We start from the raw sequence: 17354 nt of genomic DNA on the forward strand, positions 1-17354 counted from the left end.
AGCAGGGTTCTGGGAACCTAAAAGACAAGGTTCGTATTCTTGATCACAGGAAAATTGTGATTCAGCAGTCCACGGGTGTTAGCAATGTCCTTACACTGCTGTTGAACTTTACGTATAGACCGACTGACTTCAGTGGCACTGCAGTGTTGTGCTGAATTGGGATCAGCACAGTCTCCCTGAAGGCAAAAGAGATGTGTTGATTTAACCAGCTGAAGAGCTGGCCTCACGTGACCATATCCATGTGTATTTGAATCAAAATTCAGTGCCTCTTCTGGTATTCTAATGGTTTTAAATATATATCTCCAGTAGTGGCTGCACGGTATCAGATTTGATCTGCAGTCAGCATAAGAAAACTTGCAAGCTTCAAAGCCTCATAGGCCAGTTGTGTATTGTTTCAGTGGGGAAAATGAGAAAAGACCAACAATTCTTGATGAGAGTGGAGTGGGAATCCATGAGGTGCATTAAGAATTTAGGAGGCAAGAATATTATTCGGTCGTGTAATTTAAACTGTTAGCAATGTAAGCTTGCTCGTATGCGATAAGTATATGGCAAATCACTAACCCCTGTCAAAAATGCCGAGTTTTTTTCCCTGTCTTGGAAATTAAGGATCAATTCGCGTAACTGAAAAACAACGATGAATCAGGAGTACCGATGCATGAGAATTTCTGGTTTTCGTGAGAAGATTGCCAGTTTGCAGGATTTAAATTGCATGCAAACTGTATTTTACATCTCTAATTGAAGATGTGTTGTCTTTAGGGAGGGTTGACTTGACTTTGACAAACTTCAACAGAATACAAAGACATGAAAATGGGCTTGCAAAGTGATTCACTGGCTCATACTGTGATGTTCCTTTTATTCCTAGGAATGCTGTAGGATGCTAAATTTACTTCTGTGTGAGACTGAAGGTGCTAGTTACCCAGCAGTGGTACGAGGTGTTGAAGCACAAACAGGCCATGTAGAAAGACTTTGATTTCCGAAGAAAAATCTTCTGGTTTTGAGATGAAAACAAGTACAGAGGATGATTTTGAAGTGCTGATGATCATGAAGTGGTTTTCTTATTTTTTTTTTTTTTTAATGAGTAAAATTCATTCTAGAGCAGACAGATTTTATAGATTTTCTATGGATTTTGCTATCTATCTCTAGATAGTTCTATAGACTTTATTATTTAAAACTTGATACTCGTTAGACTAGGAGGTCCGTATGAATTTAGGAGAGCTTCATCCTGTAGAGCGTCCTGGTTCCGGCGGGGATAGGGTTAATTTTCCCCAGGATGCGGCGGGGCCCCGGGACCCCGTCCCCCGGGAGCCGCGCGCGGGCTGCGGGGGCAACTGCCCGGGGAGGGGCGGGAGGTCGCCGCTGGGAGCGGGCCGGGGCTGCCCCGCTCCGCCGGGGGTGAGTCCTCTTTGTTCGCTCCTCCGGCGGCGGCGGCGGCGGTGGTGTTTTCCTCTTTCCTTTGCTGTTCTGTTAAACTAAACTGCCTTTATCTCAACCCGCCGGTTTGGCCTTTTCCGTCCGATTGCGCCCCGGGGCTCGGCCGCGTGGCTCGGGGTTCCCGCCTGAGGCCAAACCACAATAGGCGTAATTTGGAAATCTTGCGCCATTTTCTGAGGTGAAATAGAAATGTGTATTACTCATGTTTATTAAAATACAGCATGTATTGCTAAATAATGGAATTTACCTGCAGTTTTTTTCAAGGTTTCTATATCTTTTAAAACATTGTACATCATGCTGGTTTGTTTTTTTTTGTTTTAGGTTTTTGTTTTGTTTAGGTTTTTTTTAATATCTAAGAACAGGACTGAATTTCTATACCTGTTAAGATCACTTTTTTTTTTTTCTCAGAGGAGTCATTGCTAGGTGATTCAAGATGGTGTAGTTTCTGGGAGGTGAACATTTTGCCAATAAAAGTCAAGGCATGATATAAGAAGCAAAGGAAGATAGTGTGAATTGTGGGGGAAAAAAAAAAAAAGGGTGCTGTTAGCTCAAGGGCATTGTCCTTTTAATATGGCTAAACCAAGACTGAGTTGGCTTTCCTGAAGTTGGCTTGGAATAGAGGCAATATTTGCTTTTATTTGTCTTTAGCTGGCTGTGCACATGTGCTTATTTTTATTGCAACTGTATGTTTTGATACATACTGTCGGTGCTAAACGAATGTTAGACTAATTTTCTTGCTTTAGATGTTTAACAAAGGTAATGCAAAATTCCATATTGATGTTAACTTTATTCAAAATGATGCTAAAAGCACAACTGGACTATTGTAACTAGTAACGTATAGCACATTTAATTTGTGAGGCTACAGATTTACAGTAAGCATTGATAGAATGTTCTTACGAGAACGGAGTAAAGCTTATTATTTCATTGGAGAACTACTTTATACAGATAAGCAAATTGTAGAAACTGGTTCGACAGAAGGTTTAGTGAATGTTTATCATAAGAGAAGCATACCATTGATAGTCTCTCCTAGCCTGGAGGCTGGAGATGCAAGAATGACTGTGTGTTCTATTTCACCCACTCAGTTCTCTTCTATTTATATGAGAAAGACAGGAGATCAGCTAGAAATTACTACCTAACCCGTATTTTCAAGTGGCAGTTTTTGAGAAGTGAACATCAATAACATGTTGTTAGAGACGATGAGACGATACGGGTTTATAGGGGCTTCTAGAGAACTTTTTGTAATGAAGATGTGTTTCCCGACCCTAATCTTGAGATTTACATTGCTGTTTAATCATCTCATCTGTCCCTCTTCAGAAAAGGGATTGAAGTGAATGTAGATATAGCAGATCCATAACAAATAATAACGTATGGCTGGTTGCTCAACACATGCATTTTCATCTGATTGTACTTGAGGATGAATGAGTGGGTTATTCATGCCTTGTCTAAAATAAATTTGCATTTATGAATTGGCAGAAACAGACGTATTCTCTGGATGACTGTTAAAGTGCCTGGTACACCACCAAGGACTTGAATTGACTAAGCTGTCAACGGATTTTATTATTAAATCCTAGGGACTGAAAAGCCTCAGAGAACCTTTTTACAGTTTTATGAAGATTAGTTTTTTATCATCTTTACCTGAACTGGGTTTCACCTTACTCTGTGTGTAATCCTGATTTCTTAGTTTGCTCACAAAGTGAGAGTCTCTGAAGTATGAGTAGCCTTTAGGTTAAACATACCTTATGACTATAGTCTGAGCGTGGCCCTTGACCCTCACCCCTTCCCCCTGTCCAAGAAACTGCAGTTTTTCATCTAGATTTAGATCACAAAGAAAAAGAAGGGCAAATTTCTAGAGCAGAACACCTTGCTTTGTCAGGGCAGCATGTTGTGAACACATCTATTGGGGTCATTAAGCCAAAGGAAAAAGAGAAGACATTGCAATAATACTGTGTATTTCAAACCGTTACTTAAAATGTTCAAAGTGCATGTGAAGAATATGTGTATGTATTGTATTATTTCTGTTGTAATGTCTTAGTGTAAGTAGAGGTACTCCTCTGAAGTGAAAAATTATTAGAAAAGACACTTGCTGACTGCATAAAGAATTTTATTTTTAAAAATAAGAATACAGGTGCAAATAGGCTGTCTGCCAGTCTCTCACAGAGAAACCATGCATGTGACAGGGTTCTGTACTGTAAACCAAAACAAAACACAGCGCAATGCATCCCGCCATTTGAAAAATTGTGTTTTTTTTTATATTTATGTGTAATTTCAAAGTATAGTTAGAGAGAAGGACAGCAAGCAAAGGAAAAGAGATTTTAGATGAATATGTGAAATATTGCATCAGGCAAAACTTAAAATTTTAATTATATTTATTTAAATGATCTTTAATTAGGAATAATATATATCTGAAATAATAGGTAAGAAAATCTTTTTTGTTTCTGCAGGTAATATCCATCATTCCAGAGAACTGGCGTAGTTTCAGAAAAAAAAAACAACCAACAAGAAACAAACAAAGAAAGCACTGGAGCTGCAGTTTTGGTGCACACACAGTCTGAACACGTCAATGCTTGCAAGAGGGAATGACAGATTGGCTCTTAAAGAACAAGAACAGTGTTTTAACTTTTCATTCTTTCTAGCCACACATGCAGCCTTGCATTAAAGCTCCCATGTATCTGCGTGCAGCCCAGGTAGGATATTTAAAAGCACTTCTCATTGGCCTTCACGTGTTCTGGTAGTTTCAGGTGAATCTTTGCGGTGCATTTAGTTGAAGCAGAAGCTTCCCAGAACAGTTAGTAAGTCTGACTACTTTTTACACTTGCTCTTCTATTTTACACTTCAACAAAAAAAGCTGAAATCTGGCCAAATAAAATAAATTTGCCTACTGGAAGTCAATTTTCATAAAATAGGCCCTGTAGTAAAGTAACTAGCAGAATACTGTGCACATACCAGAATGGTAAAATAAGTGATGTTTATATCAGTTAACATTTCAATGACGTGGTCTCCCTGTACCTACAGATTTACTATATAGCATACTCATCACATATAACAGTTTTTTATCATCTAAATGATATTGTAACAGCTTTCTAGACTCTAAGGTGTTGATTTTGTTGAGGGCCTTACTTTGTGTAAAACTGTTTGTTTTTCTAAAGGATCCTGTTTACGGGACCATTCCCAAGAAGGGGGAACTCAAGAAATCCCTTTAACACCTTTGGATGAAATGGGTACTGAAAAAAAGTAAAGAGAAAGGATGAAGCCCATCAGTCGCCACACTGGATTCCCTTTACTTACATCTGAAAGAAAACATTGTTTTTCTGTAGGTAAGAATTAACTGTCTGCTACTTCTTTTCCATGCCATTTGAAATAGTAATACAGCCCTTTGATTTTTTACTTTGGCATATCTTCAGCTAGGTATACACTTTTTTAGCTTCTTTGAAAAATAACTTGTGTAACTCGGAGGTTTTCCTGGACATTATTTTTCAGAAATGACACTAGGGTCTTAGAAGCTTTTCACTCAGAGCTGTTTGGGACTTGTTGAGTTTAATGAAAAAAAAAAGAGGCTGAAAGTATCAGGTAGTCACTTGTTTACTCTTAGGCTGTTTGGGAGAAGCATATAATTTACTTTTATTGGAGACTTTTTATATGTACGCCATGTTATACATTAGCTGGCGCCTAATACAGCATGTTAAAAAGGTGAGTCTGTATTACTTTACCTCAGCTTCTAGATTGAACAAATTAATTTTAATGCATGTCACGTAGACTATGAACCTTTAAGTGAAAGTACATTTCAGATATAGAAAAAAAATCGGGCTAGTAATTAGAACCCAACTTTCCTTGCATTGACAGCAGCCAAGTCATTTATTAAGTCAATGTAGCAGAGTAACACGGCAACATCACACTTGATTGAAATCTTGGCCAAGTCTGACAGATGTTTTCAACTCATTGTCAATCTCAAGTATGTTTTAATGAGTTTCAAGTGGCTGGAGCTCCCCTCTGCAGATGCCACTGTTACTGAAACCGTGAAAAGAATCTTTAGGGCAATGACAGCATGGAAAATTCTTTTGAGTAAGTGGCGTGTCAGAAGAAATCCTAACTAGCAGCACAAGTGCTGTTCCTGAGGATGGTCCTCACCTTTGGAATATGTTGAGCTTGTGCAAAATCAATGCAAAATCAATTTGTGAATACCCCAAGTTCTCAAAGCATTCGATTCTCGAAAATAAAAGCGAAATTTTGGAAGAGAGAATTATTCCAGGGTTACTGATAATTCCTGTTTCCAAGTTACTCAGAAAAAAAAAATTTGGAACAATCGATTTTTCTGCTTACACGTCTGGATCTCACTAGGAGTCAGAAGAACAAAAGCGTATCAGAATAGAAACAACAAGAAATACTTTATATTGGGCTGAGCAGAAATGACGGTGACTCTTCAACTGTAGTGGTACTATAGATTCAAACTGGATCAAGTGCAAAGCTGCTGATCATAGCACTTGTCCAGTTGGACAGTGGTTATACACCACAGAGCAGGTAAGTGGGATGACAGAAAAAGAGACCAAGATACAAGGAATGCCTAAGGTGGCAGTCCATTTAATTCTTCAGTTTGATAAGGTTTGTTAAGTTCTTTGCCGGGCAACAGACCAAACTGATGTAAAATGAATTTTGGGCAAACCAAGTTTTGGTAGGTTGCCATATGCCTAAAGTAGAACTACCTAAAAATTGGTGAAGCATAAAGTGACCGATTGAGCCTTTTTCTGACAATATTTTCTTCATTTTCCGTCTGCCCAAATGAATCTATTTGCTTGTTCTTCATAGTTCTTTTTTCTTTTTATGCACAACGTTTGCAAGGTTAAAAGTCTAGTATGTAGTAGGATATATTTTAATATTTAGATGTATTTAGAATTGAATAAAGTTACAAGAAACCAGTTAATACAGAGAATGGATAAGTTCTTTTCATCTTACTTAAAAAATTAGACAAGAGCAGGTTTATTCCTGACTGGATGAGAAATTTTGAACACAAGTCATCGTTATCTTCATTGGTCAGTTGGATGTGAGCAGCATTATGTCATTTAATTCCTTTATTAGCAGCCGGACTGAAACACCGCTAAATTTCCCAGTGAAGGGAAGTCTTGATATTTCAGGCTTAATCATACTAAAAATCATCCTGAACCAAAAACACGTCCTGGAAATTTGTCCTTTAGAAGTTTACTAGTTTATCTGTCCGTCACAGTAATAATAAATTCATACACTTAGTTTTGAACCCAAACCTTTGTGGTTCAAGCACAAAGCTTTTGTTTGTTTTTATGGGGGGAGTGTTTTTTTGTTTTTCATTGTTTCTTTGTCATAGACATAGCAACCCATGTGGAGGGTGAAAAACTTTCCCTAATAGACAAAAGAAAATGTTTTTGAAATATGAAGCTGTAGACTCTGTCAACATATTCTTTGTTGAAGCAGCATGTCAAATGGAGTTCAGTATAGCCCAATGTATAAAATTCAATTTCATGTAATGCTTGCTTGGAAGGGAGCATGTTCCAAAACATCCTTTTAAAATGTAAATAACCTACTAAGTGTGCTAACTGAAAGCTCTGCCTGCTTTAATGACTGTATAATGTCAAGGCAAGGAAAAGGGAATTAGCTGTGAAGAGAAACTGGCCAAAGCTATTTCTGCTTTTAGGGGTTTTTTTTGCTTTAAAAATCACGCCATCTTTTATTTCTGGTTTACAATAGTTCCTGAATAAAATATTTTTTTCAAAATCTTTTTGCTGAAAAAAAACCACACTAAAGCACTTTTTGAGACCAAATTTGAGTAAATGTCTGGGAGGTACATAAAGTGGTAGTATATAAAAATTCAGAAGTAATCAAGCCATACAGAAAAGACTTGGAATTGGGTACTAGGTCTGAACGTATATCAAGGAGAACTAAGATTTATCACAGGATTTATTTTAGGTTCTTAAATAACTGAACCGTGCAGGTAAAGTAGGATATAATTTCTGAAATCATTGTATTTTTTATTAGGTGATTTAACATACAGATGTTTTTGAGACACCTATGAAAGTAATGGCTTCTTTCTAATGAAAAGGCTTATTTGGGATATGTAAGGAACAAAAGATTCACACTTTAATTAGGTTTTGCACTGGTATCTGAATTTCACATCTTGAAGAAATACGTTAAAAGTAGTGTTTCTGAACGATGTATCCGGAATTCCCTCTACAGCAGGGTCTAATGGCCTCACCTACCCAGAAAAGTATACTTGCCTTAATCTCTGAAAACTGCACGGAAAACAACAATCAAAACTGATTTCATGCTAACAAGTGCTCATCTCTACTCTTTTAGAAAGTTTGAGTTAGGTGCTCCGATCCAGCATCACTAGAACTCGTACTATCTCACTGAGGTACATGTGAAAATATGAGACTAAAATACATCTTGCAAAAATTCTCTGATATGCACGGAAACAAGCGAGATATCGTAAAACTGTTGCTCAAACCAGCGTCTTCAGGGATTTGGCCATTTGGTCGTTGCTTATGTCAAGCCTGTTGAAAGTATGTAACTCCTGTTTGGGCCTTTCTTCTTCTTCCAGCTTTACTGTTATCATCTGATGCATGCCCTATGCGTGGCTGGGGAACATGAGAACAAGCAGTATATGACCAGAGCTACTACATAAATCTATAAGACTTCCTTGCAGCCAATTACACTGGAGAAAATAAATGAGTGCTGACGTGGTTGCAGCAGATTTGGAGGTGAGAGGACAAACGGGGAAGAACTGTGTTGTTTGGAGCAATTTGCTGGGTGCGATTGTGTGTAACGTAAGGTATCAAACGGGGCAAGTATGTATGTGTCTGTTCCCCTTTCAAGGCTGTGGCTATCAGGCTGGACTGTAGAACGGGAAATTTTTCTGTCAGTGTGCCAAACCAAAGCTATGTTGATATTCTACTGTACGGTAATTAGTATTACTGTTCTTAGGTGATCACAACCTGTCACCATCAAGTACACACAACTTATTATTTACTTTACTTCAGACAAAGAAGAAAGGAGAAATTTCCAATATTTTAGATTCGTTCCACTGATGTGTTCAAATTCTGTTCTGGTTCCAGGAAAGTTTGCATAAAAACAAAACAAAACAAAACAAAGTTAACTTGCATTTTCACCACCTGAATTCAACAACAGGATATTCTCATTCAGTTACCGTGAAAGTAGATCTCTGAGAAAACCAGCATTAGAAATCTGGGTTCATGTTTTCGTTGGAATAAACCACACTTTGGGTTTCAACTTATAAGAAGGGAAATCAGGCATTTGCTTGAGAAGGCTCTGGTGCCTCTGAAACACGTGTGCTGATTAGTACTGGTGTGTCACCAGCTGGAACTACTTAAGCTAGAGAGCACTTTGTATTCTTCCCCTCTCCATCAGTAATTGGCAAGTATATTTTCTGCCTACAATCAATTGCTTTTATATTCTGAGTAATATTTCTAAGTAAGAAGAAATATTACAGCAGCTAGAGAAGCTATTGATTTTAGGCAGAAAATGCCCTTTCCAAATGCCACTCCAGATGACTGAAATACAAAGAAAATCTGTGACATCACTAACATGGCCAATAAACCTGTCACTTGGCAAACCAAAGAATGAACACAAGTAAATGCGGTTCTTAATTTAGGTTCTCTGTGAAGCATGGCCTACAGACAAGGGAAGGATCACATGGGGGCATCACATGCAAAGACCAATCTGTTGAGCTCGGAAGTGAAGAAAGCCCAGATGTATATTGTATAAGAGAGCAGTAGATGTCCTGTTTTGTTTTAGGAAAGAGATTGGAATAGCAAATGTAAGTTTCAGTCTCCTGGAGACCAACAAGAGGTTAACAGTGCTCTTACAGTCCATGGACAAGTATGTGTGTTGTGGTACAGTTCTAGATTCACAGTCGATGTCATTACAGCCCTCAGTGTATACACCTAGATGGCAGTTACCATGCAGAAATACCAAGATAATAGTCTTTGGCTTAGACATTTTTGTTCAATGAGTCTTAAGTTATGGAGTTGCATTTGCACGTGTCTTTCTGAGTACCATAATCTCTATCTCCAATGATCCTTGTCAAGAATTGATTATTTTACCTACTATTGGAAATGCCGAATGGAGAATAATGGAAGCAAGTATCTTAGAGTCGAGACCCTGCTCAGTTTAGTAGCGGTCAAAAGAAGAGCCAATACAATCTTCTGGTTACCTTTCTTATGCTAGGTGCTTCAGTCATCCATCTGGTTATAATGTTACTGTGTTACCATCCTGAAGAACTACATAGATTTTTTTTTTGTTGTTGTTTAGAAATTGTGCTCTGTGAAAGTTCTGGCAGAAGGAGTGGGAGGAATAATTTCTTTTTTTTTTTTCCTCTGAAACATGAAAGGTTTTTGATCATCTTTTTGTGCTTGAGGAAAAAAGTTACTTCCTAAACTGAGGGACCGACAGTTTCCAGACTAGTGATCTTAACTTGTCCATTGACAGCCCAATTGTTCTTAGAAATTACAAGAATCTCAGTGGAAACTGTTCATTATAGGAGAGAAGGCTGAAAATAGTCAGAGATACAAGTCCTTGAGAATTATGAAGCCCAACACCTAGATTTTAAATAGATTCTTTTATTTGTCTGGAAGTCAGTTTGCCAACAAGAGCACTGAAATGATAGCTGAGCTTTCCTCCTATGTTAACAGTCTGGTTGCTGCATTTTGAAGTACTGGAAGCTCGTATGTCTTATCTCCTATTCCACTCCCAAGCGGTGCATACCCCGTAACTGCAGCTAAAAGCTGTGAATGGAGGAACATCTTAGGAATGGTCTGAGAATGCATGATCCCCTGCTTGTCTCTATAAGATATTTCTGTAGTATTTTAGGTTCATTACAAAATACTTCCTCTGTAGCCGCTCCCCTGCTTAAAAATTGCTGCTTGAATTTTATAGTAGGGAGATCCATGGGAACCAGCCTGCTTTCCCTGTCTTCAGGTGGAACTATTTACTCTTGCTCAATATTTTATAAGTGATAAACAGAAAAATAAATACACTAAGGATATTCAGTGAAGGAACTGTTGCATCAACCCCTGTCTATTCAGAGGAGTGAGAGAATAAGCTGTGACTTTTGAGTGTCCTCTGTAATTTTAACAAATCTCTCTTTGCTTGGCAAAAATGTGTTTCATTTATTGTCTCTGTTTTAGCTACTTGTGCATTTTATGAGATGGTCTTCAGTGTCACAAATAGTATGGTTCTTCATGGTGCATTTTCTATACCTCCCTCCCAAGTTAATGTTAGCAAACATAACAAAAACCAGCCAATGTGTATATGGCATGGTATTATCTGTATGTTTTACCCAGACTGAAGCAAACTCACGCAATTTCCTTTTTAAGTGCCTTCTAAGGTCACTGGTTCCAGGTTTCATGTGTCACTGAAGATGTGCATTGTTGTTGTCAGAGAGCACTAGTGGTTTTATTGCAACAGTACCATGTCTTAACCAACTGCCTCCGGAAGTCAAGGGTATTTAAGTTGACTGTTCTGTTCAAAACCACCTTGGAATGTTGCCTGTCCAAGGTCTTTTTGGGCAGAACAGTGACTTTTACCCCCTTTACCTCTGGAGGCAAAAGGGGTTGCCTGTGCCTCCCCAGAGAGCATGTATGTAGGGTCACAAACTTATGCATTAGTGGAGTAGGCCTGTTGATACATCCCTTCCGATATGCATTACTGAGTACCATTGTAGTTGTACACCGTGTCCCTTCTTTGCACTGAATTCACCGTACTTTTTTTTTTTAATATGACTCTCTTTGTCATAATAAATTTTCAAATTCTTCGTTTCTTTCATATCAGCTTCCAGCATTATAAGCATTCTTGTTCTCAATGTTCTGTTAAGTTGAATGTCAACAGGTGATGACTCAGGCTTCACTGGTACAATCTTTCACTTTATCATGCAAGATGTGCATTTTTTACTCCAAAATTTAGTATTTAGTGACACTATTTAGGATTGTTATGCATTTATGGCTGTATGCCCAAACCTTCTGTACTTCTCTGAGTAAAACGTAAACTCTAAACTGCAGCCTATTGCCAGATGTTACTGTAAATTTTATCCTGTGATGTAAATCCAAATTTCACAAAAAATCTGTCACTATGTCAATGCTAATACCTCCTTCATGAACAGCAAAGGTGGAATTTCTCGTTAGCATTGTCTGCACAGGTGGCACTAGATGATTGGCGTGGGAAGATGAAGCTTTCATGAGCAATGATGTTGTTTTGTGATCCGTAACTGCTAGCAGGACTCTTGTAAGACTGAGCAACCAGGTAGTTAGGGGAGCTGCGTGGCTACTCCATTTGCTTCTGAGCATCTTCAGCGTGCCTGCTCCTGTGCTAGGCAAAGATCTTGCCCTCTAATCAGATGAACATTTCAGGTTTAGTTTTATTTTAGTCCTTAATCTGATACTGTTTGTTAAGAAGCCAAGAGCTGCTGCAGATGAGGGTGGCTTTAGGCATCCCGTTAGAACTCCTTTTCATCTTCCCACAGGTGGCTCCGTGCTGTACGAAAACAGCACAGGTTCCGCTTACCATGGAATGTGTCTAACCTTAACTTGAAGGCTTTGCCAGTCTAGAATTTAAATAGTATGTCAACAGAGGAAGCCAGGCCCCCAAGTATTAAACAGACTCAAAATATTGAATGTTAAGGAAGTGAAATACCCTGCCTTTCTTCTTTAGATCTACGTAATAGGATTGGAGTTTGGAATCAAGTTAGTTAACTCAATGCGGTAAGAAACTACTCGGGACATTTCTCGTGCCACAACCTTTGTTTGAAGCAGGAGGCTGATGAGCATTTGAATATGTGACCATCTTGCATGTATAGGTTTTAGAGCTAAGAATTAATGATGTTTTATAACCTCGGTGGAGAGAAGCTTCAGTGGTCTGTGCTGAAAAACTCTCGTTTGATATTTGAAAATGGAACAGCCAAAGATTAAAAAAAAAAAAGTTGCTACAGGCTTCATCTTGCAGGCTTTCATAAAAAGGTGAGATGAAAGACAGCAGATGGATTTATCTTTTTACTTAGCAGCAAAACTACGAATCAGCTTCATATAAACAGATCTCTCAGCCAAATATAGCTTGACAGTAATTCTGTAAGATTCATCAAGTCAAGGGAAGTGATTAGGTCTGATGCCATGAAATAATGTGAAAGTAGGATATCTCATATGATTTCAATATTTCAGACTTGAGTCCATTAAATACAATTTTCTGATGAAAATGGTACCCTGTGTTGCAACAATTTTCATCTTCATGTATTCTTTAGAATGCTGCATAATTCTTATACCTTTCAAATTCTCATTTCTAGTAATCTTAAGCATTACTGAAACAATTTCCAGAGTGCAGATAATACTGTGACTTTCAACTTCTGTAAAATGGCGAAGGTGAGTTTTTAAGCTTCTAAAACAGTTTTCTTGGATATTATTCTAACGTTTTACACATTCCTGCTGTCTATATAATAGTGTCTTGAGCTGCAAAAGCTCCAGACAAAACACATAGTGCAAGATATTTAATGAGATGCATCATAGTCTCGATTTCTTCTTTTTGTAACACCCAAAGGTGGGTCTGCACTGCATGAAACAAATTGAGGCACTTTCTGTTGCATCAAGGCTCTCAGGTATAATTTACTCTAATGAACTCTGTCTAAGCTTCTAAAATGGCAAATTTCTATTTAGTAACTTCTGAAGAAGCATGTATTTAAAATGTGCTTAGGTTCTCATGCACTAAATCATATAGGCTCCTAACTCTTATTGACACACTAGGAATCAGATGCCCTCTTATTGACACACTAGGAATCAGATGCCTAAAATGCCTTTGTAGGTTTGACTTAACTTTTCTTACAGGTTTTCACTACGTATAGAATCCAGTAATAATGATGTACCTAAGTCCCGTTTTTATAAGTAACTTAAAGCTAAGTTAAAAAAAAAAATATATTTAGATGCCTTATAAGTTTGCTTTCTCAAAATCACATATGTACCCAAATCCCGTTGATTTTACTGGAAGTTAGGTAGCTAAATGCCTTCTGGATATGGTTACCTTTAGATTTTTCACATAGTTACCAGCATATATAAAATAAGAGATATGTGGAAGCGTTTTATTGCTTTGCTTACTTGCGTCTTTCTCTTGTACTATTTAAAGCACAGTGTATTTTTTTTTTTTGAAACCTTTAAAAGGTTTGTGTACTGTTTGATTCAGCTGTCATATGTCTTTGGAATGATTAATTGATAACCCAAAGCACAGCAGCAGAAGAGGATGTCCTTGTTGATGGGTCTGGAAGATCGGGTCTGGACATGCAGCGTTGGGGAGTTGTGCTGCAAAATCTCTTTTACACAAACAGATGGCAGGCAGAGATGGCTTGTGCACGAGAAGAGTACTGAGCAAGCCAAGGAAAGAACTGGCACTATAGCCGATAGAAATTAAGCTCGTTGTTAGAGTGCACAAACTCAGCAATCTGATAAGTGCCCAGTTGTAGGAGCTCTACCAGACCTGTGTAAAGGTGGGTTTTGCCGATATTACATTGCCAAATCATGATTGTCCAACTTGAGGCTAATGACTGTGATTTAACAGGAAAGAAAAGGATACCAAACCTGCCAGGTTCTCTGCAATTACACTCATCTCAGGCATAGTAATCTCTTTCCTAGCTATACTGAAGAATAAAAATCTAAAAGTTCTATAATGAGTCTGAAATTTGTGAGCAAATGAATAGCATTAGTGATGTTGGCAGTGTCTCATGGAAGAGAATGATTAATAACAATCCTTCTTAGTGACCTCTTTCCCATTGCAAAAGAGGCTAAGTGTGGTTTTTAAGGGCAGATTTAAAGCAAATTTCACTGAGCAGGCTTCCAAACCAAGCTCTTAGGGGAATGGTATTTTTCAAAGCAGGTATCTCAGGCTAGATACCTAACTGTATTGTTAGGTCCTTAATTAGAGTTCTCTTCTATAAGGGCTCCTGGGTGACTGCAGGAGCCGCTCTGCAGGGAGCTCTTTGTAAAGCTAGATGTAAGTGCCTCAATTTTCAGGCTTCACCTCTGCGAAAGAAGTCCTGAGCAATATGTAATGGATTAAATCCGTTGAGCTCTGTTTAATAGGGTTCTAGGGACCTTCTTTAAGATCTTATAAAACGCTGGTTAAGAGTGAGAGAAAGCAAAATGTGAGAAAGAATGCAGCTTTCTTTGAACTCTTCCATATCAATTCGCTGCTTTCAGAGTGGATTGTTTTAACGGCTTTATTTGGAGATGTTCCTAAGGATAACTACGAAAAGGGTTGCAGAATGCCTGCTTACACTAGCAGAAAGATCTGTACTAAAGTTTTCACTGTTGGGTACAATTAAATAGTCTGTTCACAGTTTCAGTTCTCTGGGCGTTGTGTACTTATGTATGAGATGAGAGCTGCCCTCATACTCATGAGATGGTATTTCCTCAGAAGAGTGAGGGTCCAGTCATCTTGGGTTCCCTTATGTGTTGACTGGGCTGTAGAAAGCCATAAGGAAGTTTTTTAAAATGGCAGTCCGTAGATACGTCGATTTAAAAGGTTCCTTCAACTTACTGTGGGGCCTTGGACTTGGAAAGCCGCAGTGTTGCTTGCTCTAAGAAGGGGGAAAAGACAAAGGCAATTGCCATACACTTTTAACGCACTATTAGGGTTGCACAGTAATAGTAATGTTAGGACTTTGGTCAAAACTGTTTTCCTCTGTCGATTGCTGTTAAAGCACACTGGGTACCATTACTACATAGCCAACAGCCATCATTGTAATGAGTACTGAATGTACCATGTAGACATGCTTCAAGTTTAAATCTTACAAAATTTCCCAAATAGTTCCTTTCAGGTGAAATCATGGTAGTTGTGGATTAGCTTTTGTTTTTCTGGAGCATATTATGGGATACTTACTCCTGTGGTACACTGGTTAGCAATGCTGTAATACTTCATTGATTGCATTAAATCCGCCTAAAGTGAGTGCTGGGCATGCTTAGAGCTCTACTGCATGCAGGGCCTACGATGTAAAGTTTAATGACAGCGGCAGCAGGAAAAGGCATATGTCTTGGTTATTGTAACTCCTGAAAAGAAGGAAAGACCGTAACAAATATGAAAATGGGGAAGATCTTGGAGGCTATAATATGGATTTTTCATTTAAGTCTAATGAATAATGCTAAAAAGAGACTGAGGCACTGAGCTTGTGTACTTCGCATGGAATAAAAAAGGCTGTTACTGAAAGAAATGCTACTCGCTATAGCAGGTGACATATCCCAGCTCACTAACATGAAATACAGTCCAGCAGTTGTATGCTTGGCTGATATAGAGAGAAATAAATAGGGGAAAGAACTTCTGGAGAACTTATTTTTTTCATCAGAAAGCCACCCTTCTTTTCCGTTCTTTGAACGTTATTATCTAAACTCAGTCTCAAAATTTAAGTGCCTGCCTTTGATAGAACATATTCTATACACTAAACTTAGCAAGAAAGGAATAGACTGTACCCTCTTTTCAAGCAAATAACTTCTTTCACCCAGCAATTAGTAGCTTAGTGCTCTGGTGGGACAGAAATGGACTGCAGGTGAAACTAATGAGGTGCTCCTGACAAAGGGAGCCTGCCAGGTGCTATTAGTGATTGTATACGAGGAAGAAAGGCTTGGAAGTTTTTTCATTTTCGTTTTTCCTCCTCTGCGCCTGGAGGTTTTGCTTTTGTCTCTGGGGAAAGGAGGCATATTTGCTCTTGTAGAGGCGGAAGGGCATTCTGTGTAATGGAGCTGTTTTAGTAGTTTTCACAGTGAAAAATGCTACAGGACTTGTTAAGCCTCAGACCATCTGATTGTGAAGGTATGTTTCCTCTGGGTCTGGAGCTGGGCAACTGCCTACGGGACAACAAATGTTTGTGCTGGTTCCTCTTATTACTGTTGATTTAGAGATACAGTGATTTCCTAGTCTTGGTTAAGAAGTGGGGTAGTGAACAACTTTATTTTTCCAGTCTTTGGTAGTCTTGTAGTATCCAACAGTAATGCTGTGATGACCAGCTGAGTACTGTTAGTGGAGACAGCCTCAGAGTACTGTAAATATTTTTTTTTCCTTAAAAATAAGCAGTCTTCTAACAATGCTTGTCGCTGGAAAGTGTCACCCTTTTCTGGTTGAATTGTTTAGTGTGGTGCTTACTTTAAAATTGCCAGAGATTTTGGCATTTACTTATGTATGACTTGATTCAGTAAGAAAAAAATGCTGATTTTTTCTGTTAATGTTTAGAGCCTTTTAGTCACTGTAATGTAACAGACAACTGTGTTAAAATTTGCAAAGCTTGAGTACTAATCGTTATTCCACTAAACCAGTAATAGTCAGTGTTGCTTCACAGACCAATTTTAGTGCTTTTTTTTTTCCTCCTGCTTCTCCTTTCTCTAAGGAGATTTTAGTGGTGATGACTATAAGATTTCCCTTAAGAGAATAAAATTGGTATTGTAGAAATTGGTTGCTGAACAAGGGTCTAGTGTCTTTGGTGGTATATGTAAAGTAGACTTGGGTAAAGCTTGCTTAAGAAGTTGGTCTTGGAATTTCCTAGGACTTTGGTTTTCTAGTATTCCTCTCTGTACTCTCTCACAGTGCTTTGTGCCATTGAGCTTCTAACACAGTAAACCTGTGCAGGTTCTCTGACTCTCCTGGGCTCCAGGAAAGCCCCAGTTACCTGTGAAGACTAAGTGAGCTAGTCATGACTCTTATTGTTGCTGTTGTCAAGTAAACAAAGAGAGACTTTTGGGCAAAGATTTTATGAGTCAAAATATCTCACAGAAAGCCTTAATGCTTTCCCTGTCTTGTGCTGAGGAGTGAGCCGATCCCGTGAACTCAGATATACGTACGTAACTACCTGAAGATATCCGCTCTTTGTTGGTTTATGATGTTATGGAAGACTAGATTCAAACTGTGGTGTTAATAGTAAATGTCTT

Source organism: Vanellus vanellus (assembly GCF_965231255.1).
Source record: "Vanellus vanellus genome assembly, chromosome: 4".
Taxonomy (NCBI): domain Eukaryota; kingdom Metazoa; phylum Chordata; class Aves; order Charadriiformes; family Charadriidae; genus Vanellus; species Vanellus vanellus.